Here is a 25738-nt window from a genome sequence, read left to right as displayed (position 1 = left end):
AAGTATTTATAACATTTTATACTTTTCATTGATATAAGTTGTACCTTTTCTTCAAGTTCCATCAAAGTCAGCCCAGCGCCTCTGTTGCTTCCCATGGTCACAGGACTCAATACTGAATTTTTATTTTAATGAAGTCCAATATTTTAATGCAGTGCCACCTTATGGGACTCAGATTTTAGTTCAGTGACATTGTGTGATTGATTTATCTAGAATTTATATGTGCATTTCTGGATGTCAATATGGAAGATTTCTGTTTATATATGCGGATATACATGTTCTGATGGACATTGTGCTGTTGTTTTCTAGTTCAGAATGAAATATAAAGTATTCCATGCTGTGCAAGTGCAAAACAGTTACAGAAAACAGTCAACTAGCATTTCAGCCTGTCCATACTGAAGTTTGACCCTGTGGTGAGGGACCCTTCCTTACCCAGTCCTGGCTGCTCTCCAAGCTGCTCTTCTTATCTGAGTATATTAAATGTTCTGTATTCTTATTGACATTCAACAGTATCAGGATTAAAGATCTGTCAGCAATTTTTTTGGAAGGTGTTATGAAGGGTTCTTTTCTCATCTAGTCACATTCACTTGAGTTTGGCTGCTGCTATGTAGATTGGTGATTCGCTGGCCTTTTTAACTGAAGAAAATCCTATGTTTATCCAGATAATTGTGTTTTCAAGACCCAGAACAGGAAGAATTAATTTTTTCACAGTTTAAGTTTTGTTTTTTTCCTTTTTGGGGGGAATAAGGGATGGAGCCTTTTGGAGTGTTTGTTTGTTATCATTTGAGTTTTAATTTTGTCAGGTTCTGACACACGATGGTTTTGCGCATTTGGAACACAAACTCACATTTTTCTGGGATTCCTTCATACATATTGGCAGTGAAATCTAGTGATTTTGAAACAATGACTCTTCTTGTTGAAATATAAAGGGAAATATAGCACTACCACTTCATAATATTTACTATAGTTAAGTAAAGACAGACCAAAGTTTTCCAAAAGTCCACCAGCATTTTAAGCCACTGTTTTGGGCTGTCCAAGCTGAAGCTATTTAATGAATGCCAGAAATAATAATGGCTTTTAAATTTAGGTTTAGAACTCCACATCCAAATATACCTGGACTTTGTGTTACTTCAGATCTCTAGTTTGCAAATTTAAATTCATGTCTCCTACCTGTTCAGAGAGAAAAGTAGATGACTGTTAAAGTGATGACTGGAATTAAAAAAAAAAAAAAAAAAAAAAACAGTAAGAGAAATAGCTCTTTCATATTTGGGACAGGAATTAAACCTGCAAATCTCTAAATTTATGTTCAAGTTGTATTTTGATTGTTGTGTTTTCTTTAAAGGAATGAGAAAGTGCAAATGGACATTCTAATTTTTTCAAGGTGCTTGCTGAAACCACAAAAGAGCTTTCTTTTCCTGATACTAGACCTAAAATACGTGGCTTTAACATTTAAAGTTGACCCACTACTCTTGCAGTGCAGAAGGAAATGGCACGCTGCCTTCTCCCCCACCCTGTGGGCAAAAAAGATGAGATTTGCTGCAGTGTCTGCCAAAGGTGGTGTGACAATGCCAGCTACCAAGGAGACATATTTAAGTTGACCTATCATGCCTATGGTGTCCCCATATTTCTTCCCCTTCTCCTTTGCCTTTCATTATAAGGTGTCCCAAATCTGTAATTTACAACATGCTGCTCCAGTTTTGCTCTGATATATTTGCTACAAATAAGTAGGAGCCTATGCATGTCCATAGCTGCCCGTAGCGGTGTCAGGCCTGCGAGATGAGGGGAGCAGAGGCGCCCACAGAATGCAACATGGCTTATGTCTAATGTGACATTTATTTGACTCAGAAAGGCAATTGATTAAAGGCCCATTGGACCTTTGACATCATGTATTATGTATTTATCCAGCAGGGGCAGTTTATAACGGCCCCTGACAAATCCTATTACTTTTGTTGCAGTACTTCATAATATCAATAAAAAGCATTAATGATACTCAGGAATGGGAAGCGTTAATACCGCTTATGTTAACGCTTCCCACAGCAGTGGCAAAACCATTTATGTCTGTGGCAGACACTGTGTGCCTTCAACATTTGCACAAAGACACCAGTTAGCATTGTTCTAGCTCTGCAGGGCAAGGCAGTTAGGTGGAAGCAGCAAACTGGCTTCATGATAGGTAGGCATGTGGAAACCTGAAGCTGAAATCCTTCTTTGACATTTGTTGTTTCCCATCTGGCTGCCTTTGTTTCTTGACAGGTAGGATTAGAATCACATGCTCTCTTGCTTCCCTAAGTCTGGCTTATTCCATGGCCAAGAAGGGCTTCTTAGTGGTTCTCCATTTCTAAATTAGCGAGCTCCATGGGACCTCTACTGTATTTCAGTCATGTTTTGTTCTGTACTGGCTCTCCCCTTTCCCTCTGGAAGACAGGTCCTTCACTTTTTGGTAACAGAAAAAGTGTAAATGGGGCATTTTTACATTAGAAGCTTTTAATGGTACCTGACAAGCATGTTTCTGAACTAGAAAAGTGATTTGTTCTGCCCTCTGTTTCACTGTCCAGCACTGGGCTCTCTTTTCATATCCTTTCTCACAACTTGCTGATGATTCAGTCTTCATCCTTCTCCCAGATGTTACATACATGTCTGCCTAATTATATTGCATCAGGGTTTTGGAGGTGGAAGGATTTAATAGATCTCACCCCCAAACTATATTCCCACTTAAGAGGAATACAGTTAATCTCTGCTCCCCTTGAATGTCCTCAGGACTTTAAGAGACACAGGTGTATTATTTGTCAAAATCATTATTTTCATAGAAGAAGTCTTCCAACCAGCCTGTAGCATCATGGAAATAACTAAGGTACTTTCCAGTAGGAGAGATAGTTACCTAGGATAAACAGCTACAGCAGGACACTTATTTGACTTGCTGAGCACTAGCTGTTCAGATGGAACCCATACAATATTGAAAAGTTATCTGCTATTAGCGTTGGTAAGTGCAAATCAGAAGCACACCAAAGTCATCCAGATACAAGGAAGTTGTAGGACATGTTAACCCAGTTCCATGGATATCTGTCCATCTTGTTTAAATAGATTTCTGATATAACCAGGTTGTACTGAGCTCCAGCATCATTCCTGTCAGACTGAGCACTGATTCTAATTCTTGTTACTTTACATCCTGGTTTAAAAAAGAAAAAAAATAACAAAAGGAAAAAGAAAAGGAGGGGAAAAGTGAAAAAAACTGCAATTTATTCCCCAGCTTCATGAAGATGTATTTGGTCAAGTAATGATGACCTAAGGGATGCTGAGAGGCATCTTACTGATCTCATCATAGTTATGAGAACCATCCATCAAATGGTCAGTGATTTGTATGTCAAAAGACACCCAGCAGTATTCCAGCCTGCCAGTAGCCAGTTTCTGAGAATCCCTATTGACTTTATCAGATGTGATGATGCTCAAATAGTCTTTGATATCGCTGTATATGTCCCTGCTTTGGTACTTGTTCACCACAAAACTGTCATCTGTTACCACTCTGAACCATTATCATCAAATAGCAACTAATTAGCCCCCTCTGAATCCCTTTATCTGGTTCTGTGCTTAGTGTTGTTTTGCAGATGAGGAACAACAACAGTGATTGCTGCATCAGGAGCAGGGAGGAAGCATCTTTTCTCTTAGGTTTCTTAAGAAGTTCTCCCTTACTTGAGAAGAGGATAATAACCTCCTGAACAAGCTTATTCATGAATCAGAAATGAACATTTGTAAAATGCCAAAAAAGTCTATATGTAATAAGCCTTATGTTTACAACAGCTTTCAAGAGTTAGCATTTTTCAAGAATTATCATAATTAATGTAATAAATAGGCATGTAAATTATCCAGAAGAATTAGTTGACCTGCTTCTGAAAATAAGGAAGTTTAGGAACGGAATGGTCACCTAAACAGCAGTCTGAGACAGGAAAGGAATTTTTTTTTCCCCAGCTATTATGTGTCTCCTGAAGGGAAGGGAATGTTCCGCAAAAGAAAACAACATGGGCAGAGGCAAATGAGAGAAGTGGTGAAACAGCCTCGAAATGGCAGCAGAGCTGAAATTCTACTCTGGTATATTTATAGAAATGAAACCGTATAACTGAGAGTACACCTTGGGATGAATGTTCTTGAGCAGTGCCACAATTTTTTTATCTGAAGATGTAGCCATCAAAAAATCAATACATGTGCAAGGAAAAAACACCCTAATTATTTAAAATAAATCTGTCAAAGTTCACAGGTTTGTTTAAAAACATCTGTCATAAAAACAGACCAAATATCCAGAAAACTCAAGACATAGCCAGATTTACCAAAAGGGGCAAAATTTGGTCCTAGTTTTTCATTCAAGCATTAGTTTAAATGTTGACATTCAAATTGTTTAGCAAGTATTAAAGGCTGCACATAGCTATGAAGTTGTTGTGTGGATTACAGCAGAGGCATGTGTGCAACCTGCCCGCTCATTGCAATACCTACAATATATCCACTGGTGCTGGATGAGATTGAACTCAAGATTGGTCAGCATGACAGCTGAAAATGTCAGACCTTTCTGCCATTATGCATACTAGCAATCTCTTTGTTCTGAGTGATTTTTCATTTGCTTAGTGTAATATAATGCATTGAGTGTTAGCTATTTTTGAAAGATTACACAGTACAACAGAAAAAAAAATAGACTTTAACTAGACAGTTGTAGGAGCATAATACTTTAGTTCTAACTAGAAAAAAGAAGGAGACAGAGAGAAAATAGAGTTGTTCAATGAAGTTTTACCCCACACTGGCATAATTTAATATATTTGGATAGAAAAGACCACCTTTCTCAGTGGCAGTAGCAGTAGCAGCATTTCCTACAGCAGTTTGAATGTCAGCCATCAAAATATTAAGACAGACAAGTTTTTTAGGTCAAAGTCACTGTGCAAAATGGAAACAACTACAGAGTGTAGCAGAGTTTTTCAGAATATTCCCTTTGTAGTTATGGTAAATTATCTTCCAACTTTGGCAAGCACATTGCTCTTCTACAACTGTATCACCAAATGCCTTTTTCATTTCTGAGCTTTATTGTGGGTCCTTCTCCTAGTGCAGAAATCCTCTTTGATGCACCCTGCTTTAGCATCGTGTTGTGTATCTGCCTCCATCCAATGTATACACCAGACATAGGGTAAAAATGGTACCAAGAGCAAGTTGTGCTGGAGGAGTGGCTGTTATAAAACACAACATCCAGAAATAGGATGTTCCCTAAAAGTCACCTTTTGATCAAGACATTGTAGATTTGTCTATTGAAGCTGGCACCAAGATATGAATACTCAGGGAGGTCCAAATGCCTGCCCATGTTTCGATGGGTGAGATACCACAATGGAAAATGAGTTTGTAAGAGGATTTCCTCCATCTTCTTTTCCTCTTCACCACTCCCACTTAAAAAAAGAAGGAAATCATCTGCCATGTAGTTCGTTTGTGTGCCATTACACAGGTGCACATGTCAAAACACACGTGAGTAATCTTCAGGCTGTGCTTCATGAAGAATGTTTTGCCTCTTGAATTGGAACTCTTAGACATAAAAGATCGAGGTACATTGAAAATAATGATGCTTTCATCTGAAGTTCTTGTTCAGCTTGAAGCTTTCCATCATTTTGGATAATATCATGCTGCATATGGTTCACAAATTCAGCCCCCCAGCGAATACTTTCATTTCATGTGTTTGCATGCCCAAAATATTAGATTTTTGTGCACCACCAAAAGCAAATACTTTTGGATCTGAATGGATCTTGCTCTCTCCCATTCCATTGTAGTGAGTTTTAAGTTTAATAGAATAGCTGTATCAGTTTTCTGAATTATGTTTTCTAATGTTTTAGCTTCTTAAGCATACTCTAAACAGCTTAAATTTTCAAGGATAAAGTTGAAATCCTGACTTCAAATAGCATGCAATTTAGAAGTATTCGTGCTTCACCCAATCACCAAAGTAAGGATCAGCTGCAACAATTTAGAAGTATATTCGTGCTTCACCCAATCACCAAAGTAAGGACCAGTTGCAACATTTGGATCTGGGTATGTATTTAAATTTCACATTTGTCCGTGTTCACTTATCCTAGATGTCAGTAAAGAAATTAATTGCTTTTCAATTTTTGCAGTAAATCCACTTCTACATAACAGACAAAAAATAATGTGCAGCATTCTGGGTGCTCTGCAATATGCAGAGGTTGTGAAGGAGACCTACTATATGTGATCAGCATATAACCAGCTCTGAAGAATGAAGGTTTTCCGACACTGTTTTTCAATTTTTGCATTTAAAAAATCTTTTACACTTTGGGGTTTAAAGCAAATTTCTTATGTGACTATCTGTGCATGCTTAACATGGCCCAGTCATGACATTAAATACTTAAATTCCGCTACAGAAGGCTAAAACATAAATGCAGCTTCTCTTCCAGTGAACTTTAATGGAAAGGTAGCAATTTTTGTCACTCAAATGCCTGCAGACTGAGAAATGCCTCAGAGAAGATTGTCAAAATCCTGTTTTTTCTTAACTGGTTGAAAATAGTTTGGCAGATTTTTATTGTGGAGCCTGCAATTTAATCTCACGTTGATACTGTGACTTCTGTGGCAATGTCTTCACCTTCCATCCTGCCAGTGCAATATTGCCACTCTGCTAGTGGGCAGCCCAGCTTTTCCTATTGCAGGAATTTACAAAGTGTCAAAGCCTGACAAAGCACGTAGTGTGTTCAGGGAGAAGCAATGCTTTTGTAAGTGCTTCTGATCACCAAGTATTTCTCCTCCACTTCTTACCCCTGAAGTGTTTTCTTGGGAGACAGGGTCCAGAATTCAAAGGCATTCAGCGAGATTTTGTAGATGAATGGGCATCCCATTCTGGGAATATTTTAAAAGCATGAAACTGAACTAGATATTTAATTAAACTGTACAAGTAAACTGCTGAGAGAGTTGTAGCATCTCTGAACATCTCAAGACAGAGAAATAATACTTGAACATTATAGGTGAATGAGAACTAAATATTGTTAATGAGCAAATTATTGGTGTTGATTGATCCTTTTATAGCTATTAAGCATGCCCCTACTTTTTCCTAATCTGTGCCCACTCCCTTTGAGGGGCCATGTAAAAAAATGTTACCTTCTTCATCCAAATCTTATTAGATAGAAAAAGCTATTTTATTTACCTAAACACTTCTGGATTGTTCAATTATAGTATAGCCTTCACCTTGCCCAATAATTCTTTCTTCACCACTGCTCAATCTCGTCTTCAGGTAAGCAGTGGTTCACCTTACATTCCTTTTGCAAATCTTGATTTAAACTCATGATTACCTGTGTGATACTGTATCAAATGCTCTACTGATACATTAAATTTACTGTGTTTCCTTTGTCTGGATAATCAGTTATCAAAGAAAACTATCAGGTTAGTCTACTACAAACTATATTTGGCAAACTCATGTTTTGTTTCATCCTATTTTCCATTTACCTACATGTCTTTTCCATTATTTTTTCCTTCAACATTTGCTGCACTCAAGCTGTTGAAGCTCCTGATGTTACATCAACATCAAACAAGTGTAAGTGAGATCAGAATCAGTTTCAATACACTGTAGTACAGCCTTGCAAAAGCCTATTCATTCTCATGTCTGCAAAAAGCTACGTTCTCATCTGACAGACAAGTAAAACATCAATTTTATTTTTCATTGTCATTATAGCAAAGGGCAGGTGGGCTGATTTTCAGCCTTGGCTGGTGAATGTTTGCAGTGATGTGCAAAAGGGTTTCTAGAGATAGGATCAGAGACATCTACCTGCACATTAGAGTGCTTGGACACTTGCATTAGAAAAACCTTAATGTATGTATCAGTAATGAAAATCTTAATTAAGAACGCTGCATCATTGTCCATGAACACTCTTTCTTTGTCTGTGTGTGAAGCTCTTTGTGTATTGCAGCATCTACCTGGTCCAGACAGACAGAGTCCTCAAAGAGTGTGTCTGGAAGATCTCTTGATTATTAACAACTAGCAAATGGCAAACTCTTACTCTTCTTTTGTCTCAACACTGAAACTCAGAATAATAGAGCACACAGCATAATTTGGGAGTTTGTTTGGACTTTTTCTATGGCTTTTTCCACTTCATTGTTATACTGGTGGGTTTCAAAATCCAGTAGCATTGATTAGAACTGAATGATGTAACTTAGAGCTACCAAAATGTGCACAGACTATTTACCCAATAGTATATCTTTTCCTTTAGGAACAATGCACTTGCCTGGGCCATGTTCTGTATGCACAAAAAAGTATACTAATGGATGTGACAACTGTGATGTTAATCTCCCTAAATTCAGAAAATGTAGAGTGAAGGCTTCCAGAACAACCTTGCCTCTGCTCCTTGCTTATGATAAGGTGTCTTACTGATCCCTTGGCTCTCCAAGGCAGGCAGTACAGGGAGAAGAGGGAGGAACTGCATGAGGTTTTTTCCCCTGTAATTGTATTCCAGTGGCATTTGTTTGTTGAGCACCACTTGTATGTTTGATGTGGTTTGAAACACATCCAGAAAACCTCTCCAAGTAGTGGACATACAACTGATTTATAGATGTGCTGATAGCAGCACAAATAGTGTAAGGTAAGGAAGAGTGTATGCACGCACACACACTTTTGCCAGAGTTGTATCTTTTGCAAAGATTCAGTGCTGCCTTGTGCATTATGCAGATTTCCAGTAGCAACCTCAGATTAAGACTTTGGTATTGATATTTTCAGTGGGATATAATTTCATTTTCTTACCATATTTGATCTGAGCTTCTTGAGAAATGGTAATCGTGAGACACTGCAATCTTTGCAGGCACATTTGCCAAAGTTGGATTTTTTACTTCCAGATGAGTCAGGCTGTCTTCTCAGGTTCACTGTCATGTCGCTGACATTGGTGGTTTCTGTGGACTCACACCTGCGTGGCAGGAGGACATGTCCCAGGAAAGGCAGGAGCAGGAGATACTTCTATTTACTTTGAATAAGAAACAACTGTGGAGTCTCTTGTTGTCTATATAAATCTTTCCAGTTGAGACCCATATAAAAACCTACACATGCAGTGACTTTATTTTTTCATCCTTAGAAAGAATTCCTCCAGTCTGACAGAAGAGTTCATGATGAGGCCAGTAGTTCATGCAAGGCACAAAAGCTGCATATGCCTTTATATTGTCATATAAAAAAACAGTTCTGAAAATGAAACCCATGTAATCCAATAATTCCTCAGACTACAGCTGCTGTTTCAACCATAATTAATATTTCTCGAAACCAACACTTATTTCCCTAAAATATCAGAATCTGAAATATTCCAGATTAAATAAAGTGGGATGGAAAGATGATTAGTGGACTGGAGCATCCCTCTTTTGTGTAAAGTTGAGGGAGCTGGGCCTGTTTAGCCTTGGGAAGAGACAGCTGAGAGGGAATCTTTTAAAGGTATGTAAGAACAGCAGTGTGTCCTTGTGACCAAGAAGGCCAATGGGATCTTGGGCTGCATCAGCAAGAGAGTTGCCAGCAGGTCCAGGGAGGTGATCCTGCCCCTCTGCCCAGCCCTGGTGAGGCACATCTGCAGTGCTGTGTCCAGTTCTGGGCTCCTCAGGACAGGAGGGATATGGAGCTCCTGGAGCCGGTGCAGCACAGAGTGCAAAGATGATTAAGGGACTGGAGCAGCCCTCTTAGGAAAGGCTGAGGGAGATGGGCCTGTTCAGCCTCCAGAAGAGATGACAGAGGGGACCTCGCCAATGTCTGTCAGTATCTGAAGGGAGGGTATCAGGGGGATGGAGCCAGGCTCTGCTCAGTGGTGCTGAGCAATGGGACAAGAGACAATGTGCAGACACTGATGCTCAGAAATTCCGCCTGAACATGAGGAAAAACTTCTTTACTGTGCAGGTGACAGAGCACTGGAACAGATTGCCCAGAGATGCTGTGGTGTCTCCCTCACTGGAGATATTCTAAACCCATCTAGACACAACCCTGTGCCATGGGCTTTGGGATGACCCCGCTTGAGAAGGGAGGTCAGACCAGATGACCCATTGTGGCCCCTTCCAACCTACCCAGCCTGTGATTCTGTGAAATTGCTGACTCTTCACTGCTTGGTATCAGGCCAGTGCATTTCATCTAGGCAGAATACAAGTGAGGAATCACTTCCAGTCTGATTTGATAGCATTCTATACCAAAATGCAAATATGAAGTAATTAAAAATGTCCCAAATTCTTCCTGCTATAGCTCAGTCACAGATTGTAAAAATAGTATCTTTTTTTATCCTTTTAAAATTTTTTTTTACTGGTTATTTACACATTTGGCTGTCTACAGTTAGAAAAGTGTAGCTCGGTGTCTAGAAGAATATTTAAGAAAATAAAGATATTTTAATATGGCAAAAATCTTGTTTTTCCAAAACCAAATGGTTTCAAACATGTCGGTGCTGCTACTTCTCTTTCAGGACTATGTACGTGTCAAGTTTGATGTTTTAAAACAAAGCTGTGTTATAATTATACAAGCATGTTTGAGAAAAAAAGGCTTATGTAAAACTTAACAGCTGGAAACTGTTTTTTATATACTTGGATGACTCAAAAGCATCTGAATGGGTTTTTGCAAAACTTTACCAAAAAAGACATTTCTGGATTGAGACAAGGTATGAGAAATAGCAACTGAAAAGGTAACAGTTTCACAAAGGTATGAGCAAATATAGACAGAGATTATTTAATTCATCAACTTCCATTGCACAGTCATTAATGTAATGCTATTAAAAAAAAAAGGATTCATATTTATATAGTTTTTCAAGGATTTCAAAGATCTGCACTAGACTTTAAGGAATTAAGCTTTGTAGCTGAGCAGTAATCAAATATTGATATTTATATTACATTGGAATACCTCATATTCAAACAAGAAAACAAAGACATAGAGAAAGGCAGAGGGTTTGCCCGAGTCTGCACAGAAAGAGAAAACCACATTTAGCGCCCGTGCCTTTGAGTTGCTCAGCTTGGCAGGGTGGGAGCACACTTGGCATCAGGGGGCTCCTGGCATCTCTCCCTCTGCCTCTCGCTTCAGGCACACCCAGCTTGGAGGTGAACACCTCTCTCACACACATGGGCTGGGCTCAGGTACCCAGCTCCCTTCTTTTTGTCTCCACACTTCATTCCCCAAGGCAAAGTCTGCCAAATTCTGGCTGCTGTGACCATGAAGCTTGACGGCATTCACGTATCACCCCCATTTGAAGTGCATACACTCCTCCCCCGTTCTTGAGGACTGTCAAGGTGAGAGAGCTGTCACCAGAAACCTCCTATGGGGTCTTTTACAGTGCATGGTTCAGTCTATAACTCTCTAACAATAACTTTACTGTTTGAAACCTCAGTCACTGAATAAATATGATTTTACTGCTGCTTAGCTTGGATGCTGAACTGTATTGGAGGAAGCTGCTCTACTTTCATACTGAATTTTTTTTCAGGGTGGTGTGTTTGAAAAATAACACAAATAGGAGAGTTTTTGGATGGTCATATTGAGCAGTCAGCAAGAAGAAAAGTACAGTGTGGTGAAGGGAAATCTGTTTGTAGTAAAAGCAGTATAAGATTGTGGTTTGCTAATGGGACCAAGAACATGAATTTTTCACTTTAACCCGAGCTGTAAAACTCCTTCCCGATGGTGGGGAAATTACTTGGTGTCCTGTTGTTGACCTCAATTTCATCTTCATGGTGTGAACCATGACCCACCTCACCAGACTACCATTCCTCTTGAAGTTCAGGTATTAGCAGAGGTTTTGTAGAGATACTTTTCTAACCTAACAAGCCCACTCCTTGTCAATGCTAAGTGTCATTGTCTTACTTTCCCAATTAAACATGTTTTTATGGCTTTCACTTTTTTGACTTGGCAGAATCACCAGTTCTGGGAGCAAAGATTAAGTGCTGCCTTGTGCATTATGTAGATTTCCAGTAGCAACCTCAGATTAAGACTCTGGTATTGATATTTTCAGGACATAATTTCATTTTCTTACCACAGTTGATCTGAACTTCTTGAGAAATGGTAATCATGAGACATTGTGATCTTTGCAGACACATTTGTAGTAGCCCTAGATTTGGTTAGATTTAATCTCAGCACATAAACTATTAATTTACGTTAGGAAAAACTTGAATATAGCCAGGTAGGAGGAGCACCTTACTCCACAGATTGCCTCAGCAAAAGCAGTTGTCGTCAGTCTTTTGTCAGCTTTTCAAAAGTTTTGGCAGTGTGCCCTATATATTGACCATTTTGCTCGTGAAAGGCCTCAGTTTTGTTTTCCCTTTATCATTTCCACTTTGAGCTGTCTAGTGTTGCAGTGGTTCTCACAAGAAGCTGTCCCTGTATTACTGCCAAAACCAGAATCACAGCCTAAGCCAGCCTTTAACCGGTCATTAAAAGGAAATGACACTCCTCTCGTTTTGCTAGCAGTATCACTTCTCAGCTTCACAAATAATTATCTGATCCAAAACTGCTCCACTATTGTGTTTAAGTGTTTTGTGAGTCTTACACCTAAAAATATTCAAATTCTGAGCAGAGTTATTATGCATATCTCTCCTTCTCGCATGTGAATATCCTAAGCACCAGGAAGTGCCAGAATCATGGATCTTTTTGTCAGAACTCATCAGTTCTTGCTTTCTGAGTCATATTTTAGATTGTATGAATTTTTAAATATTTGTTGGTTAGAGGATGATATGTTGAGATGATTGCATAGAGAAAAGAGGAGAAGAGCTACCAAAAGGCAGAAGCCAGCAAGTTGGGTAGGCTGTTGAAGATACCCTTTCCTAGAGAAAAAGTTACATCCTGTAATGCCCAGGTCAGTTGGATATAACAGAGTAGCAGGCTGACAAATTCTCTGCTTTCCTGCTAAATATTATGAACAGAACTTACAAAAAATCCCAAACAAAAACAAAAACAACAACAACAACAAAAAAAAAAAAAAACAAACAGAAGACTTATTACAATTACATTTCAACTATGGTTGAAGTAGGAGAAACAACTACTGAACAGTGTTAGAAAATATTTCCCATTGTAGTCCATACAAGAACTGGCATTATTTAAATAGCATGGGTGCATATGGGATGCATTTAGGAAGCAGAGAAACTTCACAGCATCATCTTTTCTCCCACTCCAATCCATCAGGTTTTTGTTCTTCAGCTCAGCTGCCTTTGCAGGACTGCATCTTAAGGTGTTGCCAGTTTTGGCTGAAAGTTTTCAGACTGTCACTGAAAAAAAAAAATTATACAGAAAAGACAAGTAAAAGTTTCATTTCCCTTGCCTGATTTGAAACAGCAAAATTGATTTGGCTGTTTTGGTGTAAAAGGCAAAGCAGAAAGTACAGCCCCTCCATTTAAAATAAAATTACTGTTTTACAGTCCACTTTGCACATGTGAGCCAGGGAGGCAGACAGGACAGGTTGTGAGAGAAAGAAGCTGCAAGGAGAAGCAATGCAATCTCTTGCACATCTTAAGCAACAGGATGACCCTTTGATATTATATATATGCACAAAGTTTTGTTGAGCTGGTGCAGCAAGGTTGTGCTACCTATATTTGCACAGTCCACCTGTATGTATGTGCTATTTGTGAATTTATGAAACTTCCCCTCAGCCCATTTAAAGTTTGCCCAGGGATTTAGCAGAGTTTTGAAATCTCACAGAAGTCTGGCTCGCCAGATGTAACATTAAATTAAATTGGTTTGTATTGCAACAGGATTGGTGGGAGGATCAAAAGCTTGGTGTAAAATAAATGGAGGTTTTTGGTTTCTGTGTGCTGAAATGATTCTATTTCCCTTATTTTTTTTTTATTAGTGTATATTAAGCAATTGAATTCTCCAATAGTAAGCAAAAAACTCTACTAAAGTGGTTATTAAAGAAAGCCTCTTCAGTTACTGGTGACAATGGCTGAGTGTTACTGCTATAAAGTGTCTCAGAAACTGTTATTTTAAGGCTGAACAAAATTTAGTTTTAAAATCAGAGGTGTGCAACTAGACAACACAGTATATCTGATCATTTTGGTTTAGTCTGAAGAGCTTAGGGTCAGCTAGAAATTTGGAAGATTGTCTCTCAGGTCAGGAAGTAGTTTTGGTTTACAAATTTAAAAGCCAAATTATGTTTTAGTATTTCTTGAGTGCCAAAACAACCCTCTGACCTTGAAAATTACTTTCTCTGTATACTTTCAGGGTTTTTAAGTAAAAACCAGGCCTTTTTAATAGTGAAACATGGTAGCCTGTTAGTCTTCAAATCTGAGAACTTAGAGAAAAGAGGGTGACATTAACTTGTCTTTTCTTTCCCTTTGCCAGTGCAAGAATGGGCTTCATTCATATCAATGGCAACTGGAGGGAAAAAGATGTGCTAACCTTCCAGTTTATTTCCATAATGTATACTATGGCCTCTCCAAGGATGAGTCCTCTATCTGCAGCCTTTCAGACCTCATAATAATAATAAAAGGCAGGACAAGTTTCTCTGCTCTCTTTCAGAACCTAACCTCCAATGCCTTGATTTCAGTTTGTCCCCACCTAAGCACTGCAGGAAGGTAAAGGCCATATTTAGTGCAGCTGGCCAATTGCACACTTCTGAACATTCCTGGCCCTTAATAATTTGACTGTTTGAACTTAATATGAAATTTGAGCAGCCCACTTAGGTTACATATCTTCATTATTCTCCTTTTCTGGAAAGTAATTTTGCCACTTCTGAAATAATGATGAAAACTGAAAATCTGCCCTTCCTTCATCCCTTCTCCATCCACCTCTTCTTCTCACTCTTGCATTTCCTTTTGGAAAGGCAATATCTGCGTGGTGCCCCTGTTTCCAGCAGAGCAGAAGCAGTCTGCCCTTCTCACTGTGAATGAGAAATGGAATGGGAGGGAGCAGCCTGAAGCCCTTCTCTCTCCCCTGAAAATGGGGTATAACTCATCCTCATGGCTCCCAGATGCCACTGCTTTCTGCAAAACTGTCTTTAGATCTTTCTGGTTCTCATATGATGAACCCCCAGACTTCCTATGGTGAGAGCTCTGGGCCTCTTCTGCCTCAAGTATCCATCATATCTAATGTTAAGGCATTCTCCAAGGCTGTCTGCACTAGGATTTGCAATTACTAAGTGATTGTTAATGACTTAGCTTTCCCTGGATTTTTTGTGAAATAGGTAGGTCATATATTCAGCACTTAGCTGTAGCAGAAACTGAGGCACAGGATGAGTCTGGATTTAACAGAATACTTAAGCACATAGTTCTTTGAATGTAAGGGTCATTTCAAGAGCCTATCTGCCTCAAGTTGTTTGCTGAAAAGCATCTTATAAAAAACTGCATGATGTTTATAGCAATTGATTAATTAGGAACAACTGTAACGTAGAGATGGAGAAACCAAGGTACTGCATTTATTTAAGATCAAACTTATGCTCACAGAGTTAAGCAGCTTTCTTTTCTTACTCTTTGTGGTTACATTCCTTCCTTTCTCCATGTTTCTTTCTGACCATTTAAAAGATTGAACAAGGCTTTTTGGAGAAAAGATTAAATTTGGAGGTGTTTGCTGTAGTGTTCCAAGGTGATGGTTATTCAGCCAGCTTACAATGTAGTATTATAAATTATTAGGTGTATTGAAACCTTAAAAAGTAATATTGGCTCAATGATAGGCCAACTTAATGTAGAATAAACACCTACTACTGATCTCTAGTTAAATGATTTAATCTAGAACTAATCTACTGTTCAAAATAGTTTTGAAAATTGAATAGTTCTATCACCAAAAATAATTAATTGTTCAAACCCATAGGGCTAAATCCAGCAGTGACCTAATGATAGGAGAGAATTACACATTGGATATCAGTGTATGGGAAAGTAAGTAACAAAATAATAGATGTTGCTTTGGTTCTCTCTTATCCTGGCCAGTATCATACACTTTTGCTGGTAGGGTATTTGGCTGGTGCTGGCTTTGTCCAATTTCTCCCTCCAGCATTTGAGTTCCAGCACTTTTATGATTATTTTACAGGGAAAGTTGGTTGAGGTTTATGTTTTCTTTGCCCTGCATCCCTTCACACCCATTCTGTGACCTGGCACAGGGCATGGGCCCTGGCTGATCCTGTGGAAGGGTTTGGCTCGGCAGGGCTGACCCCGCATCCAGCAAGGGGAGCTGCCTGCCAGAGCACTCCTGGTGACCTCACTGGAATTGCTACTGATTCATCCTGATGTGAAGATGAGCAGATCTCAGGCCAGTAGCGCTCAGTGGTGAAGTGTTTCCAGCATCCCATTTCAGGAAAAATACCAAGCCCCTTTGATGAGGAAGAAAAAAAAAGTGTAGCTTTTTTTCTCTCTATCTCCAAACACCTCCACGGAAAAACATGGGGGAAAGGAGAATAGAAAATATTCAATGGGAAATTTCATCTTCATTTTTTTTTCTTCTCGAGGAAAAAAATTCCACACACAAATCGAAACAAGATGGAGCCCTAGAGCCTCACCTGCTGACTTGAGGGAACAGAGAAAGGGAAGGGAAGATGCCTGGTCGCCTGCCAAGCATTCAGCACTGGGCTTGTGATGTGGCACTTGAAGCTCTAGGGGCCTGGAGCTAGCGATACAAATGCAGCAAGAACTTTCATGAAAATGAGCCTCTTAACAGTGTGTGGAGCTGGTCTGTGATGGCCTCAGGAAATCCCCCTGGCTAGACAGGGCCTTTTTATCCACTACATTGCTCTGACTCAAAGAGAAATCTCGCGTAGCTTCCTCAACCAGAAACTGAGCATGCATATAGTCTGCAGCGTGGGGCTTTGGAGTTTCCTTATTTTCAGGTAGTCATTCCCCTCCTCCTGCTCTGAGGAAGTCTGCCCTGCCTTTCTTTGTTGTCTCATCACACGTGGGGTCTGGTGCTGCGAGCGTATGGTGCATCCTCAGTGCTCAGCCATCGGGCTCTCCTTCCTTTGTGGTCACACCTCAGCTGATGGACACTGGCCTAGGGCCACTGGTTGGCGTTGGGATTTTCACTCCTTGGACATTTGGCCCTTTAAAGCCCTGAGAACTACTTTTAATAGCACTGCAACTTGCAACACTTGTTTCCAGGCTCAGGACCATCTACAAGCAAATGCTTGCATATTAATTACAACAAAGAGCAAATCTACTTGACATTTGATTTTGTTTTTCTTGTTTCCTTGCAAGCTTGAAAATGAGCTGCTTTTGCCAAAGGAAAAAAAAAATCAAAATGCGTTTCACGCCTTTTTTTTTTTTTTAACTTGAAATAGGCCCCTTGAAAAAACTGACATGTTAAACACCAGCAAGAAAATGATTATTTGGACATATGGCTCCTCTTCCTGAACTTTGCAGAGAGGTTAGATAACGCTCTTTCACATCTTAAGAGACTAGACTGCTGCTACATTACTAACATATTCTTATGTAATAATCTGGCACTGATGATACTTTATCCAGTCCCAGTAATGTAAGACTCATTTATGGTTTGGTCAGTTATGAGGGATTTTGTTTTTTTGCGGATTTTCTTCTAATTTGTTTGGGTTTTAATTACGCTGTCCAGCAGTAGAATATAGCATAGCATAGCATAGCATAGCATAGCATAGCATAGCATAGCATAGAATAGAATAGAATAGAATAGAATAGAGTAGAATAGAGTAGAATAATGCACAGAAACATATTGTGGCTCTGTCTTTCAGAAGGGTTTTGCATTGTATAGATTCTTTCTGTTAAACACTGCATGATTCGTAAAAAAGTAAAACTAAATTTTAAAATCTAACTCTTAAATTAAGACAAACTCATCTGAACCCATCCATTTACTTTTCAGATAAGACTGTTTCATAAAGTGAGAAATCTGTAAAAATTAAAATAAAGTTGTCAAACCATCTAAGATAGTGAAATATCACAGAAAAATTATCATTATCCTCGACACAACAGATGTTGGCAGTGATGTAAGGTCTGGAGGTACTTGCAGAATGCAGAGGTATATAGGTAAGCTGGCCAGAAGATAGTGCAAATATTTGCAATTTTGGAGTATGAAACTTTATGAAAGTTTTTCATAAAAAAACTATCTTTTAAAAGACTAGGACTAGGACGCCGCCAGTGGGTGAGGGAGCATGAGAGCCTCTTAATTTTGAACTACAGTGTCTATCCTCAACCCAGGAAACTTCCCTGATAATATTTTCCTTGAAAATTATGTTTACCACAATGTGTTTCATGTTCAGTGACAGAGCTCTGCCATGGAAAATTGTGGATTCACAGAATCCTGGAATAATAAAAATCAGAAAGAACCTTCTTAGGTCATCTAGGTCCAACCCTGACCCTGCTCAAAGGAGAGCCAGTGAGGATGAGATTACCTTTTTAACCAGCTTGTTCATCTATGCACATATGTATGTGTCTTTCTCTATACCAATTTTAGAAGTAATTATATACTACTGTCCCTTTTTTCAATACTCTCTCTGAAACTTGAGATTTTTAGAATAATTTTAGGTTCTCTCACTGATAAGCAGGAACTCTTGATCAGAAACTATCCTGCACAGGAATGAATGTGCAGGTGTGCAGCCACTGTACCCGACTCTTGATGAGCCTGGTTCCTTCCTTTCATTGCAAGACAACTTTGTTTAGTGACAATGAGTTGTAGGGGCTTAAATATCTCACCTAAGTAATAAAATAATGCTGTTACCAAGGACTACCATCGGCTATTCTTAGACTGAACCCTGTTGCTGCAGAGAGAGGAGACCCCAGTTCTGCTACCGTGCATAAATTGCTGCTGTTTGTTGCACATGAGATGTTATACTAGATGGAGCAGTGGTCTAATCTGATGTGGCAGCTCCTACATTTTTATCTTCTAAGTGCTTTACTTACATGAATTAATTCTGAAAACACTCTTGTGACGTTAGTCATTGTTATGATTCCCATTTTAGAGACCCTGAGTCTAATTCTTAATTATATTAATTCTTCCTTATGCTAGTGAGGTTCCAGATCTGTGAAAGGGTCTCCCAACTGAGGGAGATGGATTGCAGAAATGTCAATGGAAAAATGAGAGTTCATTGCCCTCTAGCAATTCTCTGTTTCTCTGAGGTTGGAGAGAAATACTGGAAGACAAGTATAAAAGTGGTTCTGTTGATTTTTACTAAGGGCTACACAGGAGCTGCATGGCTCAAGCCTGTAAGAGGTGTTGTATTAGCCAAAATTAGATTATGGAGATTGTTGACACTTCTTTCAGTGTGGCCACAGTCTCATCAAAAGAAAGGGAAAGCCACCTATGCTGGCCTTTCTTTTCCTTTAATCAGGATACATTATCAGAAAACTGACATCCTACTTCCCCCAGAATCCTCAAAAACAAAACAATAATCCCAGAAGAAGAGGTAGTGAGCTTGAGGGAGGGAGAGACTGAGGTTTTCCCAGGAATGAATAGCAAGCCATTTTAAAAGTAGTCATTACGTGCTGTAACCAGAAGAAAGACCTTCTGTCTTTCTGTATGATAAAACTACCAGTGAGATGTATTGCAAGATAATTAGGAGCAAACAGACAGGAAAAATGAGTGATGTGCTACTCTTCATTTCCTGAGCCGGTCGTGTTCCAGTCACTGTGCAAGCTGCAGCTCTGTCTGTGGAGAGAGTGGAGGTGGAAATCAACCCTATCTGTGTCCTCTTCCCTCATGGCTTTACCCAGCTGAAGAATGTGATGGATGATTATGTCTGCTGTAGAAAAGTCAGAACTCTACACCCTCCTCTGGGTTTTTGGCTTTCCACTCTATATATATCCAAGTCTAAGAGATTACGTGGTATGTGCAGATAGAGACCCTTCTGCAGCTGTCCCTGTGACAAAACTAATGGCTGGATATAGAAAACAGTCCTCAGAGGGGTTATTCTGGTGGCAATCTCATGTTTTTGGCATGCTGTAGCTGGACAGCTCCCCAGACTGCAAGCAATATTGTTGTTCTTACAAAGGTTTTGTCTAGAATGAGGAATATGAAAATAATTACAATTTTTCCTCACTGTTGAGCCCATGGAAAAACAAGGAATCTTTAGATAAGAAAAGCTGGAAGCAGAGGCACAATACCTGTCATCTCCAAGTGCAGGAAATAAGATTTGTGACTATGCGACAGCACCAAAGTTAGCAAGAGGGATATGTAGCATGTTTCCCGTCAGCATTTAGAACAGAAGTGGGGCAGACGTCCGCTTTAAAGTTCTTCAAATCAGAATTATAATTATCTACCCATGAAGGTATGAGAGAAAATTAAACCTCCTGACATCTTGAGATACTTACGCTTCTTTCAAAAATCATAGAATAAAATATAATGGAACAGAGCAGAATAGGCTGAATATAACACAAGATGCTGTTTAAATAATATCAATTTTGGAGCAGAGATGCAGTTGGTGACAATAGTAGGGATCATGATAGAGGGTAGAGAGTTAATGTTTACAAGTGTTTAAAAATCTTTGGGAGCTTTCACGATAAACTTCTATATTAATGTTCAGAGAACATGTTACCTGCAAAAATCATGTTCTCATTGATCTGCTTTTTAACCAGTTATCAGATTTCCTTAATTTTTTTTGTAAAATCACACTTTCAAAATGTTACTTTCTGATCCAATACAGCTGAGGAGGGAGAAAAGCAGGAGTCCGACTCTTCTGTCTTCTCAACCAGATGTTTTATGGATTTCCCCTAGGCTGCACTGTTGCTTTTCCAGTGAAGGCAAGGGGATTGCATTGGTGCCCAGGAGGGTATAACTCACTTTTCAGCACATCTTACTGTGGTGGTAGTGCACTAAAACGAAAGAACAAATGTGTCTCATAAACCAGTTTGCAGTATTTTATCTTTTTTTTTGTTGTTGTTTGTTTGTTTTTTGGGTTTTTTTTTGTTTGTTTGTTTTTTGTTTTTTGTTTTTAAGGGAGGCTCTTCCACAAAATAGGCCAGTATATTTGGATTGCCTGAGAGAGTAAAAATTTGGAGACCCTCTGATTCCCTGATTTGTTGACATTTCCCTATTGTCAACAAATCTGTGAAAGAAGCTGCCTTGGGAACTGAGAACTGCACATTGTAGGTAAAAGGTGCTTTAGGAACCAATCCTGGACATTCGATATGGTTGGGGCAGGAGGAGGGTGGGGGGAGTGAGGGGAGGGCTAATTCTGGTAATCAGTGCAGTAAGGAACAAACTTGTTTGTTTTGTCCCAGAAAATCAAATGGCATATTTGACAGAAACATCCCAGATACAAGTCACGGTACCTTTCTCCCTTTAGCATGCAGAAGTACTTACTGAGCACAGCGGTACAAGTTAGGAAAGATGCTTTACCAAAAGATAAAGCAAGGAGTTGATTTCTCTAACAAGGACTTCCCAGTCTCTTTCTCTAATTTCTTACGTACTGAATAATAACTGTGCATTCACCCTCTCCAACATGCTGTGCTGGTTTACATCTCTGAACAAAAAGCACAGACTCACAGCTGTTTATGGAGACAAGCCAATAAATCTAGAGGAATATATTTATACAACTCATCCTGAGATTACATAGTTAAATTCCATTTTTTCAAATAGACAGAGCTCCTTCTTTGCAAAGGAACCAAGTTCCTCTCCGTGCCACCCAGATCTGTTGATTTGCCATTAATGTCAGCTCTTGTCAGATGTACTGAGCACTACAAGTTGCATTGCGGAATACTTTATATACATTAAAGGAGTAAGTACTCTGCCATTTCTGTGTCCTGCTTTTGCCTGGCGTTGTGGTGCATGTAGAAGCCAGAAAGTGAGGAGCAATTCCACTGACTTTTCCTTTCATAAATCCTACCCTTTGCCGATGGTAAATCCAGGTACAGTTCTCATAAAGATGTCTTCCAATTCTGCAGCAACATATAGAGAGGTTATCATACAAATGAGTCTGAAAACGTGTTGCAGCACTGATTGCCATTTCCATAGCAAATAGCAAACTTTTTTCAACTGATCAGACAGACTGAGTTTCAGTGATCGATCCTTTGGCTAAATGTCTCTGATACATGGAATAATTTATATGAAGGAAGAGCAAGCAAGGGGGTACCATGCAAAGCTAGAAATCATCATCCTGTATCTGAGTTAAAATCTGTGATAAAAATCTCAGGAGGAGAAGGTGAGGTACATTTTCTGGAGCTCCTTCTGGCCTTTTGCATTGTTTTAGACTACAGGTCAGCTCTTCGATGATATTCAGGTAGAAAGCGGGAGGTCCTTGACTTCTGTAGCTTCCAGTAGAAGGGGACCAGCTAAGAGCAGGACTTAACAGTAGTGTTTTCTACATTAGGCACTATAGGAGATTTGAGGATCTCCGTATCAGGAACACATGCTAATAAAATATGTGCCACATAGTAAAAACTCACCTGGGTGAAATGCTGCTCCTTCTGATATCAATGGAAATTTCCTTTTGACCAGGGGTTGCTATGGCAGCAAGCAGTGGAAATGAGAACAAGGACATTTTGATATGTCTGCACTGTGGATTGCAAATTATGATACCCAAGTTAGTTTTAAACAGTCTTGCAAGGAGTGGTCTAGTTAAGGCAGCCTGAAACACCACGTGGCCTAATTTACCATGCTAAGCAGTTTGCTTTCCTCTGTGCTCAAGGTATATTCATGCCTGGGGTAGAGCAGAGGGGAAGAGGTATTTGAGGAAATGCCTCTTTCATGGCAATGGGATAAGGAACAGACTGTGACAAGGAGTAGTCTAGGGAGGGAGAAATAACATGAGAGAAAGTAAGCTACAAAACAAGAGGAGCAGCAGTCTGTGGAGTCAACTGAATGGAAGCAAATCCAACAGCAACAGAAGATGTGCAGGTTTGGAGAGCCAGGATCCAGAGTCTCTGCCCACGGCAGTGTGCTTTGCTCTCCTCCTTGAGGGTGAGCTTAGGGCTTCTGTCTCTCAGCAATTTCTTTGTCAGGAAGACGCTGTCAAGCCACTGAATGAAGCGTCCTCACAGTTTTCCAGTGGTTGATGCCCTCGTCAGCGCCGTTTTAGTCAGGCTGCTGCTGGCGCTGCCGGCTGAAGTGGTGGAGTCCTGCATTACAGCTCCACAGGTGCCCACCCGCCCCAGCCTCGCCAGCAACGTGCAACAGCTTCTAAGTTGACTTTAAAAGAAAACGCTGAGAAATTATACTGAAAATGCATTACTGTAATGCTAATGTTACTAAGTCAAACACTTAAAAGTTAGGAAATGCCACAGTTAATGTTGTCTGTGCAACCTTAGGGAGGGCCCCGTGTACCATTACCATAGCTTATAATTTCATGACTGCACACTCTTTCTTCAGTCAATCCCTGCATAAGGTGGTCAGGTCCTCCGCATATTTTATTAGAAATGCAGCCCAGAGCTGTTTTGCACTCTGTTGGATTATTACTTTGGCACTGACCCATGGAAGAGACTTGTCTATGTCACTGTTCTCTACAAAATCTCATCTGAAAAGGAGTTAAGGCTTTTGATGGTGCTATATTTCTCTGAAATCTCTTTTTCTGTTCTTCAGGACATCTTACCTTCCATAATATTCGTGAAAAATGCATATTTTGGGGAGGCTGAGGAGAGAATGTCTAAATAACCTCATTAAGCCAAATGTCCCAAATGTTTCTGTAATGCATCCCTCTCCTATTGACTGTTGAGGTCTTCTCAAAACTGTGCTGAGTCAACAGGCCCTAATGGGGCTGGTAGGCAGATGGGACACAGCCAGCCAGCATGTAACATTTAAAAAGGTGAAAAAGGGCAGGAACCCACCTTTTTCCATAGCAGAAGTTGATAGAAGGAATGAATAATAGTGACATCTCCAATCAGCTCTCCATTAAAAGCAAAACACCTAAAAGCTGGTGCCAGATTTGCCTGAAGACCTATGTCCAAAAAATGATAAAATTAACATAGAGACGTTGATAGAACTTCTGTATTTTGTTTCTTCCTTCCTTAAGCATTTGTACCTAAAATACAGAGTGAGGGGAGAATCCCAGCTCTCCCTCTGAAAGACCAGCAGTCAGCTGCATTGTGAGTCCCTTCTCTACTTTCTTCCCATGCTTTTGAATGGCACTGGCAGGTTAGTCATGGCCATTTAAAAGTTTATATACAGCAGATGTTCACGGAGCTGATCAGGAATTATGGATTTGCTGTTTTAGCTGCAGCCCTGTACGAAATACAGAAAAAGTATTTGGAACACAGAGAATATACCTGCCTTGTGCAATAAATTCAAATACCTCCCTTGGTGCTGTTTGCTCAGGAGGGGACATCTGAGCCCCTGATGAGGGGACATTCAGTGTCCTAAACCCAAAGCAGGTCCCTTGCATCTGACAAGGGAAAGTTCTGGCAGGGCAGGGGTGTGATGTCCAGGGGTTGAACGTGCTGACAGCTCTCTCTCGGAGCAGGGTGTTATCTGCTGCCTTCCATCTCAGAGGGAGAGGCCAACGGGCCCACACCTTTTAAGAAGCAGACTTTGCACAAGTGTCATAAATCTCTGCCTTGCCTGCTATACAGTGCTGCCACTGCACTGGGTATCTCCAGGAACCATCCATTTGAACTGGACTTCATTTTGCAGCCCAGGGTAGAAAAAATAGATTACTTTGCCACCTATTTGAGGGGGTAATTTCTCCATCTCCTTGGTGCCTGAGACTTGTCTTACCCCAATACTCAGCACTGCCTTGTCACGCCATCTCCGTCTGTACCCTGTCGGTGCTCGATCTGTCTGTGTTTGTGCAGACATGCATGGCAAGGATGTGTTCCCGGAGCTTGTGCAGTTCCAGAATCATAACATTCTGGTGATCCATCAGGAAAATTCATCTGAAGGGCAGCAGGGTCTTGCTTTAAGTGAGCCAAGGTAGCAGGCAATCCTGCACTCCCTTCCCAATCCCGCAGGACAGGTAGTCTTTGAAGACTGTGGGAAGGTGCAGGTGTTTATTTCAGCAAAAGCTGCAGTGATGTGTAAAAAAGAGAGGGAAGGGATCTCCCAGCTTTTTGGAGATGGCCTCTGTATAATGCCATTTGAATCTTACTTTTTGTTTGGTGGTAAGTTTTAATAGTTATCCTTTGAGGATTTTCCCTGCGAGCTTATCTGAATACACCAACAGTCTTTTTTGTAATATTCGCATTTCCCCTTTGGTTCAGCCGAGCCCACTGACAGATCATTCAAATTCAATTGTTTTATGTCTAAGCCGAACAGCTAATTAAAGTAGGGATGATTAACCTGACTGGCAGTGTCGCTCTCTCTCCCTCGCTCTCTCGCTCCCTCCCTCCCTCCCTCCTGTTCCAATCAGTCTTTTTCTCACACTCTCCCTCTCTCTCTCTCTCTCTCTCTCTCTCTCTCTCTCTCTCTCTCTCTCTCTCTCTCTCTCTGTCTTTTGCTCTACTGTGTGTGTGTGTGTGTGTATGTGTGTGTGTGTGTGGTTTTTTTTTCCTCTCTCCTAAACGTGGTCTGCTTGCTGATGGCAGAATGGCACTCGGAGATTTGTGCATTGTGTCTGGTTTCCTACGGGCAGGCTGACCCAGTGCCTCTAGGGACTTATCAATAGACCACTCAGAAGAGACAGAGACAGGAGAAAGGAGGAGGGGTGGGGGGGGGGGGGGGGGGAGAGAAAGAGAGAGGGAGAAAGAGGGAGAGAGAGAGAGAGAGAGAGAGAGAGAATCAATATCAAGAATAGAAGGAGCTCCGAAGCCATTTTTTTTTTTTAAAGAAGTATCAGGACTTGGGAAGAGGGTGACAAAGAAGGTTTTTCAAAGAGGCAGTGGAGGAGGTTCTAATAAATTTGGAAGGAAACAGTTCCCTGTCTTGGGAAAAAAGGAGAACTCCTGGCTGATTAGCATTCACACCAGGTATGAGATGTTCCCTACCCCTTATCACTGT

General features: G+C 40.2%; 1 protein-coding gene across 34 annotated transcripts in view; it reads left to right on the top strand.

Moving 5' to 3' along the window:
* ZBTB20 (zinc finger and BTB domain containing 20) overlaps nucleotides 1–25738 on the top strand; it is a 503540-nt gene that overhangs the window by 362096 nt on the left and 115706 nt on the right. For 2 of the 34 annotated variants that reach the window (XM_021548955.4, XM_085591426.1), the window contains exon 1: nucleotides 5–25707. The exons of the other annotated variants lie outside the window; for them this stretch is intronic. The gene's annotated coding sequence lies outside the window, so the exon portion shown is untranslated. Of the gene's footprint in view, nucleotides 1–4; nucleotides 25708–25738 lie in introns of those variants that run through there. 34 annotated transcript variants of the gene reach the window in all.

This window comes from Lonchura striata, chromosome 1 (genome assembly GCF_050655825.1).
Source record: "Lonchura striata isolate lonStrDom1 chromosome 1, ASM5065582v1, whole genome shotgun sequence".
Lineage (NCBI taxonomy): Eukaryota > Metazoa > Chordata > Aves > Passeriformes > Estrildidae > Lonchura > Lonchura striata.
Note: the sequence above shows the minus strand (reverse complement) of the source record. Positions and strands in the feature narration are given on the sequence as shown.